Source organism: Larus michahellis, chromosome 4 (assembly GCF_964199755.1).
Source record: "Larus michahellis chromosome 4, bLarMic1.1, whole genome shotgun sequence".
In the NCBI taxonomy this organism is placed as follows: Eukaryota; Metazoa; Chordata; class Aves; order Charadriiformes; family Laridae; genus Larus; species Larus michahellis.
In genome coordinates this window covers 91,455,551-91,473,482 of record NC_133899.1, presented here as the reverse complement: position 1 = coordinate 91,473,482, position 17,932 = coordinate 91,455,551, and the positions used below count along the sequence as shown (strand labels likewise).

Sequence of the window (17,932 nt, the reverse complement as noted above, 5' to 3'; positions counted from 1 at the left end):
TTAGAGCAGTTGAGATCCCCACTACACTGAGCACCATGCATGCGTCTTAATCATGGCAGCTAAAATTATAATCTCCGTTTTTCTTATCTGGAAATTATAGCGCAGGGGGAGGCAGCGATTTGCTCGTGGCGTATCTGGTGAGTGGGATGTGATTGTTTGTCAAACCACAGCCAAAGGCGGGTAAGCGGGGCTTTTCAGTAACAACGTCAATCCCATTCTCACAAGGGGAATATTTCCTTTTTGATTTTAAATTTCCATCTGATATTAATGAGCGCTATGTCTGGGTCTCGAGGAAAGAGTAGGAGCCAAGACAGTCTGGTTCTGCGAAGTGGCTACTCCATAACGAAACTTCCTATGTTTGTGAGTTAATGGGCCAAACCATTAGTCGGCCCTCCCGCTGACTTCACTGGTGAACCCGGCCCGTTATTCCAACGTCTTACTGGCTGGACATGTTCCTGCTTGACTGTTACATGGCTGAAATGGGCTGGCGAGCACGATTAGATGGAGTGCGTGCACAGAGGCCCACGACAGAGACCAGCGTGGCTCATTATGACCGACTGAGGGTGAAAATGAAAACGTCTTGCTGTGTAATGGGCTGTTCTAATTGAGGTCTTGTCCAAAATACATGTAAAAAAGGACAAATTCTTTAAATTAGCTTTCCAAAGTCATGTTTTGTTTAGATTTTGTTTTTTTTATTTAACTTCAGCTGAGATGTAGAATGTATCATTTTCCCTAATCAATGAGTAATCCTGAAAAGGCGGGGAAATACTCTACGAACGTATTTCAAAAACATTTCTAGCTTTCCCATTTCCATAATATTAAACTGAAGAGTTGCAAAGGGAAACTGCTACAACATAATGTTTTTCTGCAAGTCAGTGCCAAATTCTCTGAAAAACTCAGCCTTTGCAGTTTGCAGCGGTTGATCGTGATCATCATCTTCTGTGACAAAACCGAGGAAAAAAAGTCCATAAAATAACGGCATGCCCATTTTTCTTAGACTAGTTCAAGTCTAAGACTAGTTCAAGGAGTTGGATGATACTTTGAACATGTGTGGTACTGAATTTCTGCTCTTGATGTCTTGGTAATTTCATGTTCATCTTACCTTGGCCAATTCATACGTGGAAAATACTGTGGGTTTTTTTTTCATTTTTTGCTCAATAACTTCTCACTCTCCAAAACGTTCTCTCCTTTTATGGGCACTTTCTGGTAGCTCTAATGGAGTCCAGGACTCTGGGGACTGCCCATTACTGCATTCTTATCAAGCAATAACAAAGTGGGTACAGAAAATGTGGTCACAGACAGCTGGCCTTGTTATCTTCTTTCAGACAAGATCCAAGGAACAGACCTTGAGGCACATCATCTATTAAAATGGGTTGTGAGCCATAATTTTGAAGTTTTTTGCATTTCTTTGTTATTTATTGTTTTATAAGCTTTATGGCCATCAGCAAGATTGTTAAAACATCCTGGGTTATAGAAAGAGACCTGGTGGACAACAGGATGCCCATGAGCCAGCAGTGTGCCCTTGTGGCCAAGAAGGCCAACGGCATCCTGGGGGGCATCAAGAAGAGTGTGGCCAGCAGGTGGAGGGAGGTCATCCTCCCCCTCTGCTCTGCCCTGGGGAGGGCACATCTGGAGTACTGTGTCCAGTTCTGGGCTCCCCGGGTCAAGAGGGACAGGGAACTGCTGGAGAGGGGACAGCAAAGGGCTACCGAGATGATTAGGGGACTGGAACACCTCTCTGATGAAGAGAAAGGCTGAGGGATTTGGGTCTCTTCAGTCTGGAAAAAAGACAGTTGAGGGGGGACCTTATCAATGCTTATAAATGCTGAAAGGGGGGGTGTCAGGAGGATGGGGCCAGGCTGTTTTCGGTGGTGCCGAGGGACAGGACAAGGGGGAACGGGCACAAACTTGACCATAGGAAGTTCCATCTCAACATGAGGATGAACTTCTTTGCTGTGAGGGTGGCAGAGCCCTGGCACAGGCTGCCCAGAGAGGTGGGGGAGTCTTGTCACGTCCCACTCCCAGGAAAGAGCCAGGGTAAGTGACTTCAGATTTGTAAATTACCAACGGCGCGGACTAAGGTGAGATAAATCTCGAGGTCCATAGAGAAACATTTATTAGCTTCCCAAAATGGTTAGTATAGGTCTTAACAAGTCCACGATAATTGGTTAGGTATATAAATAATTATGGCAAATGGTGAGGCATGCGTAGGACAACTTATGGCAAGTGGTACTTAAGGTTGTACTTAAGGTCATTTCTTAACAACTCTAACTGTTACTTAACAATTCTAAGAGAAAAGAGAAACTGAGGGATAGAGAAAGGAAAAGACAGAGAAAAAGACAGAGATAAAGAAAGAGATCACCGGTCCTGATTCCAGCGTCTTTTTCAGGGAATATTCCCACGCATAATCTTCTTTCTTGGGAAGAATCTTCCCAGGCAGGGTCATCTTCTTCTGTTTCTTCTTTGTTCCCCTGCCTGGGAGCACTTACTTTCCCCTTTTATGTTTGCTAATTAGCACGGTCCACCCCTCTTGTCGAGGACAGCCTCATCTCAGGTTTCTGCCTTCTCCCAGGTGACGTGTAGCATGATTTGGGTGGAGAGACAAGTGCCATAGTCATACGTATTTAGCATGATCTCTATAATCCTCATTAGCATATGCAGGGGTGTGCGCTTGCATATGCATTTCGCGGATAATGAAGCAAAGGTCACTTATTGGACACAATGGCCTCGAGACCTGAGAACTAGCGAGCTCACCACACGAGTGGCAGAACTATCCTGTCTTCACAAGACAGTTGTCCCACACTTTCAGGCGCCAGAAGCGTTAGGTTTATCAGTTCTTTGAAGGCCAGGCCTGCATTATTTTTTTCCTTGCGAGCGTTTGAGGCATTGAAGGCTTGGAGGGTCTCCTGCCCCTCGGCAGGGAATTTACAGTCCGTCTCTTACAAGTCTCCGTCTCTGGAGACATTCAAACCCGCCTGGAGGCGTTCCTGTGCCACCTGCTCTGGGTGACCCTGCTCTGGCAGGGGGCTGGAGGGGATGATCTCCAGAGGGCCCTTCTGACCCCTGTCATTTTATGATTCTGTCATTATGCTGGAAGACTACATACCCAAGAAATACCGAAGTATATCCAAAAATATCCAAATGGCTGTCATCACTGAAAAAGTTTTCAGAAAGTTAGGACCAAACAGCTGTTTACTGTTTTGTGTTTTTTTTTTTTTTTTTAAATATAGTTATGATAGAAGTAAATCCCTCTTTGGAACTGTAAAATAAACATTAAGAGGTCAGTTGATTTATATTTTACCCTTCTGTAAATGTTCTTATACAGCTCCATTAATTCACTATATTTTGGGATGAGAGCTATAGCAGTCCCCATCGTAACCTTAGTTTTAGCATCGTCTGTCCTTCCAGCCTCCTCTAAGACTTTTTTTGCCCCGCAAACAAGTACCTAGTGTCAGCATTTTGCATACCATAATTTATCTTAGTAAAACTTCATTTTGTTTCTAACTGTATGAGTTTATAACTTTGAGTTCGATTTTTAATTTTTGAAGAGACGAACAATAACATAATTTTACTGAAATCTGGCAAAACTGTCATGGACTTTGCAGAAACCAATATACTATCAAATGCATGTGTGTATGGAAATAGAAGACTGTCTGAATTGATCTCCTACTGAGCTGTGTTTCAGATAACAGCTCTGACTTGGAAACACAGATAGGGGAAGGGAAAAGAGCTGTAAGAGCTGAGAAATCTAGCAGAAAATAATCCCTTCCCTGTTTTGGAAATGTTACTGTTAACAAGTCCTACGGAAACTATGACTTCTTTCAGGCTTCTGCCTTCTCTTCACCAAAATCCAGCTCTTCCTACACACAGTGAATGGATTTAGGACCTAGTGTTGCATTCAAAGCTGTTGCAGTGAATCATTATACTCAAAAACACTACAACTTTGTGCTGGCTCCAAGGATTTGTTCACATATAATAAACGGCAGCCAAAGGTATCCTAGAAAGAGCCTTGGGAGGATGCCTCTGTAAATACCGTAATAAGTTTTCAAAATGTATTTGGTTAGCATCGTTGTTATTGCTTTACAGTACGTGGACTTTCACCTTGAGGTAAAAAAGAGAAATATTCACTATAGAGAACTAAACAAAGCCCATGGGTCCACGGAGGAGTCACTGAAGTTGATACAAATCCACACTACAGCCGGTTGCGGCGTCAAACTTTTGTTCGCTACGACCGATGCCTTCAACTTCTGTTAAACCCCTCACACGCGCAGACAGATGCCGGAGCTGGCAATGTCTGCGTTTCCGTTTCATGGCTCAGAAACCCAGCTGATATTAGCAGAAGCAACACGCTCTACGGGGCCTGAAAATTTATGCTTGAACTTTGCTTGTTTCAGGCACAACTCGCTTGTAAATAATAAATGAAATAAGTCATTCCACTTCGGTATTTCTACTGTTGAATCTATAGAAAACATTGACAAAGTTGGTTTTGCAAGATTGCTCATTTTAAACCGTTTGGAGTCGTCCTAGGAGCCTAAGCGTCATGGAAAAGACAGTTATTAGCAGTTTCTTGGTTTGACTTCTTGAACTCCTAAATCTTTTAGTTTCTCACTGTCTACAATTCAGGTTTTGTTCTTCTACCGCGTTGTCTCAGGTGTTTTCCTGGAAACATGAATCAAGCTGAAATTGTGTAGCTGTTGCACACAATCCGAGAGTTTTGCAATGTAGACCTTCTGACACCTCCATGTTATCTGCCAGTATTTATGGGACTGGCAGATATGTACAAGTTATGTTATGTACAAGTAACTGTATTTGCAGGAAATGCATCACCCACCAGTGAAATAGCAATCTTTTTCAGCTGTTTCGTACACGGAGATCTATTTCAACACCAAGTGATCATTCTCTTTCTTTACATTACCTCGGTAAACAAGTTATTACACGTTCAGTTGTCTTAAACTGTTGCTGGAGTCAAGAGCTGGACGAGGTTGTCAGGGTGTCTCCAGGAGATGGTCAGTGACATTTTGAAGCTGGCAGGTGTGGGAGCTGAATTTCAGAGGGTAGTGAGCTTTCTGAACAGCTGCAGCTTTGCTCTTTTTGACTGCCTTCTACTTGCTTGGATAACTGTACTTTCTATGAAACTAAGTAAAGCAATGGTGAAGGAAATTAGATGGAATGACTATAAAAATAAGTGAAGGAGAAAGAGGACGTACGTGACTTTAGTGTAACTTATCTTTGACACGCCGGTCTGTTATTTTTCACTGATGTAAAGGTTAAATCCATTAACTGGTGGTCTTCCAGTGAGGACGGAGAGCTGACAAGGCATGAAGGGCTCGGGCCAGCGAAACCACAAAGTACTTGATCTTTGAATGTATGACTTTTATTGTCAGCAGCAAAAATGACTTGACTTTCATATGTTCCCTCTACGTGTGAGGAAATGAACATAAATTAATAGCTACAGTAATTTCCTCTGGGTAAATCTATCTAAACGATCTTAAATATTAGAATGCTGAAAGGCTAATGGCTTGAATATGACACGATGAACACCTACAGCTGTTTGTGAAGCCAAAGGGAGGTCTGGGTGCTCGCTGTCTTCGAAAATCACACCACCAACAATGTCTTTATACAGAGAATCCCCTTGGTTTCAGTAAAATTTACATAACCTTGCAGCACTGTAACAGTCTCATATACCAATACTATATCCGAGTTTCTAAAAATTACAGGGCTTGGAAATGATTGCCTTGTTTACCTTCCAAGAGATGTTAGACTATGGATGGAGTGTTTTTATCCCCAACTGTTGAATGCATCAGTGTTTTGCGTTTATTCTGAAGAGTCAAACAGTATGTAAACCTAAAGAGTAAATTTTAGGAAATGAACAGCTGATTTGTTTTTTGCAATTCACGTGCATGAACTCCCCTTGCTAGAGTTATCGCTCAGCAGTAAAACAAATTAAAATGTTCATGTCAAAGTGATTATAATTTTTGTGTGTCACGAGGTATTTGTACATCCGTTACACAGGATGGCTATATTTTTATTTTGTATTTATTTTAGTTTTTGTCTGGGAGGAAAATGATTTCTTGTCGATACTGCCATGCTATTGGGTACAAGAATATGCATTTGAGGGAAATAATTTTTTTTTAAGACTTAAAGATTTGCCTACACTGTATTTGTCCATTAGGACTCTGTGCTTGTGTGTTGTAACAGTCCGAACCTGACTCAAAATACAGCTCTCGTGTATTTTCTCAGCTTCTCGGAGGTTAACTGTACCAACGATTCACTCAAGATACAGTCAAATAATCAAAGTGACCAAGTTAGCAAATTTTAGGAAACCGCTGCCCAGTAATGGTTATGTACATACATCCGGTCCTCCCTAACAACAAATAAAATAGATTAGCCATAAAGATCCAATGAGCTTATTTTAACACATGGCTGTTTACATTTGAGTTTACCTGCCCCCTCAGCTGAGATGTGTAACCATGTGCAAATTCCTCCACCGTTGCAATGAGAAGTAAAATGGCTTCCTTTGGACTACTAACTCTTGTACTCAGCAGACAGCACTCTCGTTCAGTGACGTGCTACTGTCTACTGTGGTCTGCAATGTCGATTCAAAGGAAGGAGTGATTGTGCCAAGCTTGCAAAGCAACAAAACCAAACAAAACAAAGAAAAGAGAGGAAAAAACTTATGTGTGTTTTCCTCTCCTTTCTGTTTGCCCTGGCTGTCTGTAATGTGTCCGACACCAGCCAGTATTCATATATATTTCAGTTTTTAAAATTGATTTACAGTTTGCAAGAGACTAAGAAGCAATAAAATCTAAGCTTACCTAACACCTGGTAGCATTAACTACAATTCAGAAGCTTCAGACTAATATAAGAGGAAACATAATTTGGATTTAGCAAGAAGCAGGATTCATGAATTCTCCATCCACTGTGACTAACTCGTACCTTTGTAAAAGTTTCTTGATCTCTATTTTTACCTTGAAAGACCCACATGGAAAATGAACTTTCACGGGAATGCATTGAAGGTATTTATGAACTTTGAAAATTCTATGTCAATAAAAACAAGTAGTCAATGATTGGTAAAGACATTTAAATGTTAAGTCTAAAGAAACTGATTTATTTGCTTTTCTGTATAAAAGCTTGCTTAATTCTCCTTGAGCTGCTGGTTAGTGGATGCTGAATAGAATCTGCCTAATAAAAGAGCATCTCTTCCCCTTCTTGAGCAACCACCTCATTTGGCTGAGACAATCTGGATAGAGTGTACGTTTAGCTTGACAGCAGAAAGTCTTCCTCGTTTTGACAAACTTTGTCTTTTAACAACAAACTTCAACAGACTCCTGTTTTTAAAGACATGGGGTCTGTGTGGTCCCTAGTTTGAATGATTAAACTCCGTAAAAATCTGCTTGTGTAACTTTCAAGCAAGCGCCAACCTTAATAAATGGATATTTACGGCTCTAAGTGGTTAAATGTGGCATATTCCTGATCCAGAGGAATAAGTTTTGAGACAGAAAATCATAACATGAAAAAATGTTAGTAAATATTCCTATTGGCATGAAAAGGAGAACATCTGCTAAAGTCACGAATGGTTTGTTGCCTGAGCTAGCAGCAGGACAGCCTACAGCTGATTAGCTATGGCTTGGTAAGAGAACGGGAGTGCAATGAATAGAAATGTTTGTCATTTGAAGTTGCTTAAAATCACCCTAAAAGCATTAAAAAAATGACACTTCACCTTTTAAATCGTTTCCTTGGTATCTTCCGAAACTGCTGTAATGACTGCGTAACTATTAGTACAGCTCCAAACTGAGTTGTATGTGTATGAAATGTCCTGATTTGATTTTGTCTTCACTAAAGTATTTAAGGAAGCATTTGTCCGTTCCTACCTAGAAATGCACAAAAGCACGTGCAAAACACCAAGCAGATCTTCCAAAATCAAGTTTAAACATATATTTACGGTTGTGGGTCTGGTCTTGAGCTGTGATGCCAGTCTGAACTTTGGACCACAGGCTCCAAACAGTTCTTGCCCACTTTTTTCCTAAACTCACTTTGTGCATGGATATCTCTGATTTAAAACAGATCCGGCAATTTGAACACCTTTGAATCTCAAATATCCTACAGTTAGGTTTGATGTAAGGGTGAGGCAATTATGGATGCCATCACAATTAGCCTTGGATGTCTGTTATGTTAATTCTTAAAGATAGATGTGCTAATGCGTGGAAACAGAAATAACCTCCAATATGTTTTTTGCTGTTTTTCTTGATTCCCTGCAGTCTAATTTGGAGGAGGAGTTTTGCCTGTGAGAGCTACCGTGATAAATTGACCATTGACTTAAGGAAGAAATTTTTTACGATGAAGCGTGGTAAGACACTGGCCCAGGTTGGCCAGAGAGGTGGTAGATGCCCCATCCCTGGAAACATTCAAGGTCAGGTTGGATGAGGCTCTGAGCAACCTGATCTAGTTGAAGATGTCCCTGCCTGTGGCAGGGCGTTGGACTAGATGGCCTTTAAATGTCCCTTCCAACCCAAACTATCCTATGATTCTGTGAGTTCGGTTGTTGTTCCTGTGATGTCTGTATGAAAGATTTCTCTTCTCTCTGAAAAGAAATCAAGTTTGGGCAATCTGTAATGTCTCTATATAGGTGTGTTTAGTAAATACTCATACAGCAGTTTAAGCATTTGGCCACTGATACAGCATATTGTTTTAAGGTGACATATGTTATGGTCCCAAATGGCGTATCCCCCTATGCTGCCTGTCTGAACATTTCTCAGTGGGGAAAGGAGAGGACCTTCTGTTACTATGAAGTGACGTGACGAGCATCACATCGTGCGAGCTGGGATGATGACTCAGGCCACGGCTGGAGGACCCTTCCTCGTTTTGCTGAAATCGGGTGGGGAGAGGATCTAGAACCTGGTTCTACCTAGCTGGAGGACGGGAGATTTCTCAGCCTGAAGCCGCTTTCCCACTCTGCCTCAGGATGCCTTAACAGGCCATGAAGATTCAATTGCCTGATAGTCTACAAATGAGCCTATCAAAGGTAATTTCATACTGGCTAGATACTATGAAGAAAGTTTGTTATCCCTACCTTATGCAGTTCTGTGGGTGAATAGGGGCAGGCTTTTTTACTCGGATGCTGTAATTTATATTTTGTGTAAGATGCTTCATTTGGGCATGTTTCTTGAGAGAGTTAAAAGCTAATTGCCTCTGAGAGGAATACTTTAATATTTTAAAATTATACTTATTTTTATATATAGAGAAAATCTATGTAAATAGCAGTTGAACAAGACAAGTAACACTTGTGTTTCCATAGTATTTGTGACTGACATGCAGCTCTGAATCTTCTTAGGTCATCTTCACTTATCAAAAGTGTGGTAAATTATCTACTTTTCTGATTATTTCTGAAACTGTATGGATGACTTCTGATTTTCAGTTTTTTTGCTACCTAGATACAGTAAAGAACAATGGTAAGTCTTACCTTATCTGTACTACATTTGACGGTGGATAATAGATCTGTTGTCCAAAAAGCCAAACGGGACTGGAAGGACAGGTGCAGAACGGGACACTGACCCCTCCAGTCTGTAAGAAAAGGACTGTTAGCGTACAGCCTACTGAACACAATAGTGTGTCTTCATTTCTTTATTCTACACTAAGATCTGGCGGCTTCAACTTAAAAATATACATAAAAGTAGCCAGCATCCAGATATAGATGACAATTACAGAAAGCATGGAGAGACTTCATACAAGAAAAAAAGTTAAGAGACTGGAATTACATAGTTTGAAAAATAGATGTGTGTACAAAATAACAAATTCTATAAAACAGTGTAGCTGGTCACAAGAGTTGGGGAATGTTCAGCGAAAGCCAGAGGTACTGTATTTAAATTCCAGTTTTTCTTTGTTGTGTTCTATTTTATTATTCTCACTTATTTCAATTAGTTCAGACGGTAAATCCGATTGATTAAAGGCTTTTAGTAAATGAGGGCTCAATGTGGAGCAGAGGCACACAAGTACAATGTCTGCTCACACCCAACAACAAAAATGAGGAGATTCTTTATTTAAAAATGACGTTTGGTGCTGGAAGAAGCTGTGGTGATGTGGAGGGACGGCTGTGTGGTGGTGCAGCCGCTCTGGACGAAATCACAGCCTTCCTTCAGGGCTTCAGAGCAGATTAAGCAAGATGCCTTGACACTCTGATATTAGGAACTGAAATCTGTAAAATTCTCCGGCCGGTTTATACACATCACAAAGCCAATTCTCTTTGCGTTGCTTGTTGTCTCTGGTAAATGTGTGCCAGTGGAGCAATATAACCAACCGACGGGATAACTCTAGAGGTACCGATGGAAGATGGGATCTGGAAGGTCATGATTATGTATAATACTCATGACAGGCCGAGTACAGCCAAGTTCTTAAAATAAACTATTGTGTAACCGTGTCATTATGCATGTAACCTGAGGAGGAAATGAATTAACCATTGAAATCAGAACATGCATATTACAAATCACAAATTTATCAGAAGAAAAAAGACAGACACTCTGACTTTTGATACAGGAAAATTAGATAATGTATTGTTTAATGTTTGTTGTATAATAATAATAATAATTTTTGCTTGCATACTACTTTATAGAAGAATTATTTTCTTCAGCATGAACAAAGTAAGGAGTGGAAGTTAGGGAAGAATTTTTTTCTCTCTTTTTTTTTTTAATAGCAAGAAACTGGCAACAGATGACTCCATGGTAATTTACCTATAATGGAAAAGGAACAGATTTATCTCCTTATCAGTCACTAATTTAAAGAAGTATTTTATCTCGGAGTGCAAGGAACCTAATAAAAATTGACACCAAGTATTTCTATTTAAATGGCCTATTATTTTAAAGGGCACAATACTCTTACATCAGGAGATACTCATGTATTTTACAGCCCTTTCAGATCTGTGTCTAACTGGTGCTTTTAATGACTTTTATTACTCTTCAAGAATGTGAAGAACTGCTGGAGAAATGTATTCACAGTCACAGGAAAAAAATAATTCTACATTAATCTAACTTTACATTGGATAAACTTAGATAAACCATTTCTGAACAGAAGGGGAAAAATAGTTACAGAAGAAGCATGGAAGCAAAGTAGAAAAAATGGATAAAGATGTTAAAACATCACACCCAAAAAGAGCTTAGGAAGTCCAACTTTGCGAGTATTGAACAGAGCACAGAAAAGGATTGGGAATTCAGTGGTGAAGATATTATGGGCAGGACCATTTGAGAGAATGAGGGGTCTGAGATCTTATCTGTAAGCAAATACATTCCTCAAACTTATTTAAAAGATTTAAGTTGGCCATGAAAGTGTTTTTTATGAGTTTAAGTAAATGCAAAAAAAAAAAAAAAATAAATGAAATTCCTAACTAATGTATACAACTTGATCTTTTTGGAAACTTATAAAAATGCTAAGGAATTTGTAGGGTTTTTTAACAAAATATTTCACTTTTTACCTTTTGTAAAGAAATCCGAGTTTGGAGTCTGCCACATTATCGCTTTCTGTAATTTCTGTTGATTTCTGTAATTCAACTACATGCAGGTTCTGTTTGATTGGAATTTTAAAAACCTCGTAATAAGTCTAATAGTAAGTCTAATGCTGAACTTGCATTCAAAGTTATCAGAATGTACTGAAACCAGGTCATTAATCTAAAATGAGAGGTGAAAAAGTCTTTGAAACTTCCCTTACTGTGAATAAGAAGCATGGGTTTCATCCTCCCTAACCCTCTCGGCCTATGAAGTATTAGTTCTCCAGTTTAATATAATTCCCCATACTTCTGTAATAAACGGAAAAAGCTGAGCAGCTGCAGGTGGCCTGTCTCAGACGGTGCCTGATCAGACAAACCCCTTCTGTAACGGTCAGGAGTCGCCTTTTGCTGGCTCAAGGAACAGAAATGCAGTAGTCCAAAGTACTGCTGCAGCTTTATGGGCTTCCAGAAGTTTTATGGACAACCACAAAAGGTTATAGAGTGGGTTAGGAAATTAATAGTCAAACATACTCATCAGAGAAAGTTCCCCGAAGCTGCGAAGTTGTGTAATTTCATACAGAGATTTGCTCTCGCTGTATTTCCTTTCGTTACAGGAACAGACAAAATTTCCTAATATCACATCCCAACTTACCGTGTTTTTCATGGAAACTGGTTATGGTTGGGAGCAGCTCCTTTGTCCCAGTTTTCTTAGCTCTTACTCAGCTGAAGCTCCTGAAGGTCGTCGTAATTTTTTCTTAACGGAAGAAACCTAAAGATGTAGAAACTGAAAACATATTTAATTATAGATAAAGCTTTGGCAGGGCTTAACTCATCAAAGTAGTTTTAAACATCACAGTTAAAAAATTGGGGGATATAAATTTGTTTGTGCTTTCCTGTGTTCTCCATCAGTATTTATAAAATACTTGAAGGATGCCAAAGTTCTCTTGTATCTTAGGATTGAGAAGGAAATACATACCATTCGACTTGATTGTACTTCGAGCCTTTTCATTTGAAATTTGATGAAGACAGTATGTGTTAATTAGATGCCAGTAAAAATATGCATGTAGCATTATGCACTTCATGCAGAGCAACTGTCAGCTATTGCCACTGACAAGTAATTTTCATTTGCACTTTTCGTACGCTGGTCATTGGATTCAATGTTGAGTTTTGAATTAAAGCATAAAAAGGAACAAAACACTTTTCACTGGGTTTGGGTTTTTTTGGCTGTTGTTGTTCACTGTTTGCAAGTTTTTAATTGTAAGAGATGCTGTAGATGGAGTTTTTCTTCTTAGCACTGCTGTCCTATTTTCCCCGTGATATCCCCTGGGGATCTAACATGAGTTTAAGTAAGTCCATTTTTTCTCGACTGACAGAACAAATGTTCAGATGCTTTAAAATTTAAAGAGCAAAATGTAGGGATGGGTGAATCAGTTTAGAAGAGGTAGGAAATTCCACATTCAAATCAAATAGCCTTCTTTTTGTTTGTTTGCTTGCTTGCTTCTGGGTTGTTTTTGTTTGCTTTTAATTTCCTCTAACGATGTTACATTTTGAAACCTTGGCATTTTCAACATCCTTCACTGTATCTAAAAGGAAAGACCTCCAGGACTTGCAACCAGTAGGGAGAATTACGCGTGAACTTCGCCAGTGAATGCACCCATGTGCATAAGACCTATTGCATGAAAATTATTTTCATGGCACGCAGTTTAATGTTCATTAATATTTATGAGGTAACATAGTTGTTCTGTGTATATTAAAGAATATTCTCCTTTTCAAGGACGTTTCTCGTTTTAAAAGAGCCATTTGAGAGCTACCATGATAAGAAGTTTTGTAAGTATACAGAGCAGTTCAGAAAGTCCAGAAGTGAGTTGCTAAAGATATTTACATGTATTTTCTGTTCTATTTACTTTGAAATGGCTTATATAGAAAAAAATATAGCAAGAGAGTCATTGTTGTTAAAGTTCAGTATGGCATTGTGCCTTAAGGGTTGACTCCTTCAAGTGGTTTAAAATCCATATTCTTGCATGGAGTAACTTGAAATTTGCACTAAGTGGAATCATTGATTCGAAATTGGTGTTGTTTGGGTTTGGGGATAAAATGTTGAAGATACGGCCTTTTTAGAAAGACGTTTTCCTGAGTACAGTTCCTAGTTTTGTTGCATCCATCAAGGACTCAAACTATGGTTCTAATGTCTACAAATCCTTTCAGTGGCTTGGCAGTGATCATAGTTGGAACTGAGTGTTTACCAAAGTGAGCTGTTGGAGATTCAGCCCATGCCATGACAAACTGTGGTGTGTTTGGGATTAGGTGTCGAGTTGTACCTGCCTCTCGGATGCAGGTGCGTGATGTCTGGGAAGATGTGGAGAAACGGCAGCAGCACACGGACAGTTGGAGTGTGTGAGATCAGAAAGTCCCACGCATTCGCCTCCCCGCTGTGCTCCCCACTGCCTTTCTGTCCACATCTCCATCCAGGATTTCCCCTCAGCTTGAGATTCATGGTCCCTGTGCCCACCCCACGCTTGGATCTCATAGAATCATAGACTGGTTTGGGTTGGAAGAGACCTTAAAGATCATCCAGTGCCACCCCCTGCCCTGGGCAGGGACACCTCCCACCAGCCCAGGTTGCTCCAAGCCCCGTCCAACCTGGCCTTGAACCCCTCCAGGGATGGGGTAGCCACAGCTTCTCTGGGCAACCTGGGCCAGGGGCTCACCACCCTCACAGCCAAGAATTTCTTCCTAGTATCTAATCTAGGTCTCCCCTCTTTCAGTGGAAAACCGATCCCCCTCGTCCCATGGCTCCCCTCCCTGATCCAGAGTCCCTCCCCAGCTTTCCTGGAGCCCCTTGAGGGCCTGGAAGGGGCTGGAAGGTCTCCGCGGAGCCTTCTCTTCTCCAGGCTGAACCCCCCCAGCTCTCTCAGCCTGTCCTCCCAGCAGAGGGGCTCCAGCCCTCCCAGCATCTCCGGGGCCTCCTCTGGCCCCGCTCCAACACCTCCGTGTCCTTCTGCTGTTGGTGCCCCAGCGCTGGAGGCAGCACTGCAGGGGGGTCTCCCAGAGCGGAGCAGAGGGGCAGAATCCCCCCCTCGCCCCCCTGCCCACGCTGCTGGGGATGCAGCCCAGGCCGCGGGGGGTTTCTGGGCTGGGAGCGCCCATCTCCGGCTCACGTTGAGCTTTTCCTCAGTCAACACCCCCAAGTCCTTCTCTTGGGTCCAGCCTGACACCTTACGTTCCTCTAGGAAATCAATGTATTGGTAGAAGTTTCTTAACTTCTCGCCTCGGCCGCGATATTCCCCAGCCGCGGAGTTGGCCGCGGTGCGGTTCGGAGACCCGCGCTGCGGCCTCTCAGCGGGCGGCCGCCCTGCGCCCGTCCCTCTGCCCCGCGGCTCCGGGGAGGACGCTCTGCTGGATGCACCGACCGCGCTTGGACCCGTCCCCGCATTCCCTCGAGCTCAGCCGCGGAGGAAAGGGCGGGAGCAAGATTAAAAAATAAGGCAGAAACTCAAGAAAATTCGAGTATGCGGGGACGGGCGCTGGCTGAGGCGCCGGACAGCCCTCAGGGCCACCAGCACTGACCCAGCCAACCGCCGAAAATCCCAGTATCCCGGCGGCGGGGCCGCAGCGGCTGCCGCCGCGCACGTTACGCGCCCGGCGGTGGAGAGGCGGGCAGGGGGCAGCGGCCCCTCGGCGAGGACAGCGGGCGGCAGCCGGTAAGCTTGGCGGCGGCGGGCACCGACGGCGGAGCGGGGAGGGGGGAGCCGGCCCGGGCAGCGAGGCGGGCACTGGCTGTCTGAGGGCGGGGGGCGGCTCCCCGGCCCGTCCCCCCCCTCCACCCCGGGAAACGCGGCCCCGCCGAGCCCGGCCGGCGGCGGAGGCAGCCGGGAGTGAAGGGAGCGCGGCCCCCGCCGCCCCCTCACGGCTTCCCGCCCCGTTCCCCTCACGGCTTCCCGCCCCGTCCCGCGACAGGTATGCACGGCCCGGGGATAGCGGGCGGCGGGGGGGGGGTTCGCTGAGGCGGGGGTCTGGTCTCGCCCCCGAGGCGGGGGGTATCGCCCTGCCGGCGGCGTGTTCGAGGGACGGGCTCTATGCCGTCCGGGGGGTCGGTAGCTGCCCCCTCCCCATCCCCCCCCGCTTCTTGCACTGAGGGAGGGCTTCGGTGAGGGAACCCCCTGGAAAGCGGTGAAGCAGAGCTGCCCGCAGGCGGGGTCTCCATCAGCCCCCTCGGCTTTGGCGGCGGAGTTTGGCTCGCCCAGCCGAGCCCGACGGGCGGGGATGGCGGCGGGCAGGGGCGGGAGATGGAGATCCCCGGCTGGGGATGGGGGCGGTGAAGCGGCGCGTTTGGGGGCCGTTTGGGGGTGAGGGGGTGCGTGGCTGTGAGGAGGGGGCGAAGGGGAGGGCGCGGTGTGGGCTGGAGAGGGCAGCGACGGGCCGGTCCCCGGGTGGACCCGGCTCTCAGAGCGGGGGCGGGGGCTGGGAGGCGGTGGGGGTACCAGCGCATCCTGACTTCTCCCACAGAATCACAGAATGGTTTGGGTTGGAAAGGACCTTAAAGACCATATAGTTCCAACCCCCTGCCATGGGCAGGGGCACCTCCCACTAGACCAGGCTGCTCAAAGGCTCATCCAGCCTGGCCTTGGACACCTCCAGGGATGGGGCGGAAGAAAGAGAGCAGGAAGGGCAGAATTCAGCAAGGGAACGCGAAATCTTGTCTGGAAGCAGAGTGACCTTCCCTCACACTGTTTGTATGACTCTGGGAGCGGCAGGATGAGGTAGGAAAAGGGAAAGGGGTCGGAGTATGAGCAGCAGGAAAGCAATTCCTGAGGGCTCCATGGAGGAGTAAAAGCAGTAGGAATTCAGTTAGCTGCTGGCATGCTTGATCTGAAACACCTGCGTCAGTGGGCCTGGCTCTTTAAAACAGAAGTCACAAAACCTTCCCACAAGTAACTGAACAAACACACGAGTCAATTTATTCTTCTCCTGAAAGTTTTTTACATCCTTTCCTTTTTAGATCTTCCTTTTCTCCTTTCCTGTGGTCTTGGCTCTGTTTCACTCCTCTCAGAATAACCTGTCTTGTTGAAGGGAGTCTCTGTCAGGGGATGAAAAAAAAAGTCCTCAAAAACAAATGCTATCTTTGTTTAAAGCTATTTGTGGATCAAGGTTGTGACTTAACTGTGAAATAGCATGGCTCTTTTTTGCTTATATTAAAAACACAATAACATTAAAATAATCAAAGTCTTAGGAGGTAACTAGGCTGAAATGCAATTCAGCAGTGTGAGACTTCAATGTAGGTTTTTACAGTACCTCACCTCTCTTGTGAATAAATATATAATTAGTTGTAGGGCTTTTTTTTAAGCTTTTACTTTTGTGTTTTGTTTGAAGAAGTACTTCAGGATAGAGATTATAATTGATAACACTTTTAATTTTTCCCACTTTGTTCCTGAGGTCTGTAGCTATGTTGTTTGGTGTTTATGTTTGTTATGGTATGCTATATTATTTTACTGGTACATAATGTTATTTTAAAATGCGTTGGCGAGTGGATTAGATTTCCCGTGGACCTGTCTGAATTAGACTTGTGATGGCCTTAATTGCCCATGATTGTGAAGAATGAGAATCAATAAACAACCTCATCCTTTTAGTGTCATGTTCCTCTTATAATACATTTATATCACCTAGCACGGCGTGGCCTTAATCTACTTGTCATTGTGGAACAAATAATAGAGAATAGCATATAGTTATACCCGAGGGAGTACGTGGACGAAGCAGCAGTGGCTGTTGCCTCGTCTGCCTGGAGCGTGGTCTTTGGGCTCAGTAATGCCCCGATGAACACCCCACCTCCCGTCTGCAGAGGGAAACTGAGAGCACTTCCACATCCACCAGCTTAGATGTAATAGGAGACAGCAAGAATATGGGTTAGAGTATGGATTCACTCCTTCCAGGTCTGTCTCCTCTTCTCTTTTTAAAAGTTGCAGCTACAATTAGCGAACTGGAGTACCTGCTGTTAAATTTTTGGATCTGTTGCTGGGCACCACCATAAGAGTTTTCAGGCTTGGGTATGGATGGGAGTGGAGCTAACAGGTCCTCAGCATCTCTGGAATGCAGTGAGTTTTAAGCAGTCACCTATATGCCTTTCATAGCTCCAAGACACTGAAGTCCCAGCTGTCCTGCATATCATAGGATGTTAACTTTGCCCATACCTTCTATATTAAAAATCCAAGGACTGTAGTTAGGCCAAATATGTTAATCCCCCAGAATCAAATGACAGCACAAACTGCAAATAGAGTGTAGGGAAGCAGAGATGCTGTCAGTGCTCAGTTCCTTGCAGTGGCAGGTTAGCTGGATCCCAGTTAGGAGAAGTATTCCCAGTCTTGTAGGAGGTGGCAAAATGGCCTCAAAAGGCCCTTGCTTGAATAGGGGGAACACTTTTCCCAGTTTCAAATTTGATGGCCCATATTGTCTTATATATGTTAG

The 17,932-nt window shown here is 43.6% G+C and overlaps 1 protein-coding gene across 2 annotated transcripts in view; it reads left to right on the top strand.

The window, feature by feature from the left end:
- Positions 1 to 8,693: 8,693 nt before the first annotated feature.
- SHANK2 (SH3 and multiple ankyrin repeat domains 2) overlaps positions 8,694 to 17,932 on the top strand; it is a 377,060-nt gene continuing 367,821 nt past the window's right edge. Inside the window, exon 1 of one of the 2 annotated variants that reach the window (XM_074586402.1) lies at positions 8,694 to 9,022. The gene's annotated coding sequence lies outside the window, so the exon portion shown is untranslated. Of the gene's footprint in view, positions 9,023 to 15,300; positions 15,431 to 17,932 lie in introns of those variants that run through there. The other variant, XM_074586403.1, reaches the window with a different exon arrangement.